At 41.1% G+C, this 3,090-nt stretch overlaps 1 pseudogene; it reads right to left on the reverse strand.

Annotated features, from left to right (window-relative positions):
• Positions 1-1,944: 1,944 nt before the first annotated feature.
• Positions 1,945-3,090, reverse strand: part of LOC113407724 — a 6,200-nt pseudogene continuing 5,054 nt past the window's right edge.

Below are 3,090 nucleotides of genomic sequence, written 5' to 3' on the forward strand. Positions count from 1 at the left end.
AAAATTGCTTCTCCCTGGCACCTCTTTCATTACAAATTAAGCACTGGGCATAATCAACCCTAGTTAAGTGACTATCATTTTGGAATGGTAACAAGGAAACTATTAAAAGTGCTTGGAATATCATATCAGAACACAAGTGACAACCCCCCCCCCAAAAAAACCCCTATAATCAGCTAAATCACCCATTTCGATAGTAGAAACATAATCTCAGCATGTTTTTTTTTTATTGCTTTAAGTGCAAGTCATACACTAGAGTTATGGAGTAAAATATCAGCTAAAAGCACATTGGGATTTGGATAAATAACAGGAATATCGTTGCTGAAATGCATTCTTGAAATGAAAGCCTATTTTTCTACTTTATTGGTGATACAGGTATCTAGGAATGGTTCAAATTACAGCTAGTAATTACATTAACAACACATGACTGTTGTTTGAATGCTGCAGGTTTCATCATATGTCCATAAGCATTATAGTCAGACAGGAGGCATGCTGGTGGAAGTTTTCATATCAGTTGTGCTCATCAGACCTGTTAGACAATCTAATTTACAAACGATCAGGCACAGGAGCTGAGGGGTGAAAACATTATCTGAGATGACAAGTTCACTGGCTGGGGAGGCTAGGCCAGTTCACTGACTCTATGCCAACATTGTCAGAATGTTTAATGCCTCATCCAGAGTCCTTCCTCTGACATCAGTAAAAACTGAAATGGGCTCTTAGGGAGGTAGAGTAAATATAAATGTTTACTTTAGAGAGCTTCTGGTGAGGATTGAATTTCACATGCTTTTGCCTTTGATTTTATGAAAGATAGTTATTGTTTTTGTACACTTCCAAGTTTATTACATATCAGACAGTAAGATCTCTAACAAACTCGTTACAGTCTATGTGATAACATTTCAGTCAGCTGGATCACACTCACAGTGAAGTCAGTGGGAGAAGGATTTGGCCAAATGTCAATTTTCCTCTGCTTCTATGAGCAGTGTTATTATTGATTTATTAACTCTTTTAGTGCTTATGAATGTACAATGTAGGTCCAGCATCTGTCATTTAGACAGAATGTCATGGTTCCAAATGGAATGCTGTGGACAGTATGTGATTAGGTTAAATTTGTATTTTAACACTGAAAGAACAAAAGAAAATATATATTTTGGGTGGGAAAAACTTTATAAAAATACATCTCAAGGCAAATATTATGAAATTCAGAGCTAATACTGACTCTATCATTAACTGGCCTTGTTGTGCCTGGGATTTGCAAACAGGACTTACTGTGTTTTCAATTACCCTTTGTATACAGATCTGCAACACCTGTGAATAAGAGAGCTAATTATTAAGCACTTTACTGTGACTTCAGGAATGGTCTACATAATACTTAGTCTTGCCATGAGTGCAGGGGACTGGACTAGATGACCTCTTGAAGTCCCTTCCAGTCCTATGATTCTATGACTGGGTCTAAGGTGGCCATAGACAACAGTAGGAGAGATTAAGAGCCCTGCTCCCCCAAATCATTCTGCATGACTGATTTAGACCTGCCCACATCTTGTCTGCAGGCATGGGGATAAGGTCATAGCCTGAACGCTGAGGTGCATTCTCCTGTCCTATGAAGAAATAGGTGGGGAGGGACAGAGGCTACAGAGCCATGACTCTGGCCCCCATAACACTAGCCAGGAGAGCAGGCTCAGTGCAGTGGGTAGTATGCTGCACTCTGTCAGGGGCTGCAGTAGATTACTGTCCCTCAGTGCAACAGAGGAGCACAGGAGAAATTGTGCCTCAGTGTGTGTCTCTGAGGCACAATTACTTCTGAGGCTACTCCTGACAGAGGCAGCTTATGCTCAGCGCTCTAACTAAAAGCACACACTAGACGTATGCTTTGAATTTCAGGTTTCAATTTGTATTTCCCAGTTGCATGGTGAGCAAATGATGTTATTTGGTAGCAGAGAGTAATACATTCTAGGGGGAGCAGAATCTGCCTAAGAAGAGGATGCTGTTGGTTTTGTTGTGCCTGATGAAGAAGAGGAAAGGGTGATCTGCCTTAAATCTTACAGAATGTACAGATCTTCTCACTACTACATTACTGCACTGGTAGCTGTAGCCTCAGTGCCCTCTTCATTGACCTCAACAAAGGATTTGTGAAAAACTTGTGACAAAAAAAGATCATTAGTCTCAGACATCCCTGTGAACTCAGCTTGGCCCTGACTGAAGACATCTCACATCCCCATACTGCTCCAAATGGATTTGATGTTATAGCTCTCTTCCAGCTTGATCCTGGGCAGAAACAACTCCACTTCAGACATTTTCATCATTTCTGGGCTGGTCCACTTAGATAATTTCACATAGGTCAATTCCCTCTTTAACTACAGTGAGTTAAGAAAGAGAGGGAATTAGACAATTTAAGAGCAAAAACAAAATCATGAGTAAATGAAAAAAGCTCATCATAAAGGCATGAAACACATACATTGCTACCACCCACAGATATTGCCATCATTATAGGATGTGCTACATGCAAATAGGGTTTGATCCTGCAAGGTTCTAAGTGATGTATGCTCCCATTTATCTAAATGGGAGGTGACCTTACATGCAGGATTGGGTCTGTAGAGCAGTTCCTTGTTTTTTCTATTTAAATGTACATGGGAATGTTCCCCTCTTATGTACAAATAGAGCTCCTGTTAATGTTAATAGAACATCTACATGTGCTTGCAAGGAATATTTGATGCTCTGAGGGATTTGGTGTCATTACTGAGGGATTATATAAGAAGAGCAAGTTAGGGGACTTAGAAGGTGAGAGATAGAGGCCTCTGTTTCTCTTAAAAAGCAGCAGACCTTGTCTAACAAGCCATCCTTAGTTCAGCAGCCAGGGATTCCCTGCTGAGGAATGACAGCTGGTTCACCTACAGGAAATGCTGGCACAAGAACTTTTGAGATATCTTCAGGGAGAACATCCACCCCTATCCCTGACCCACTCCCAAAATGCTGAGAGGAAAGGGGCTTGTCCTTAGAGCTGTCTGAGGAGCAGACCACCCTAGGCAGCTCCCCCCTCTGGTCTAATGAACCAAAGCAGATTTATCAGACTGCATCTGCTGGTTTGGTGGGGAAATA

This window comes from Terrapene carolina, unplaced genomic scaffold (genome assembly GCF_002925995.2).
Source record: "Terrapene carolina triunguis isolate 2854851 unplaced genomic scaffold, T_m_triunguis-2.0 Scaffold53, whole genome shotgun sequence".
Taxonomy (NCBI): domain Eukaryota; kingdom Metazoa; phylum Chordata; order Testudines; family Emydidae; genus Terrapene; species Terrapene triunguis.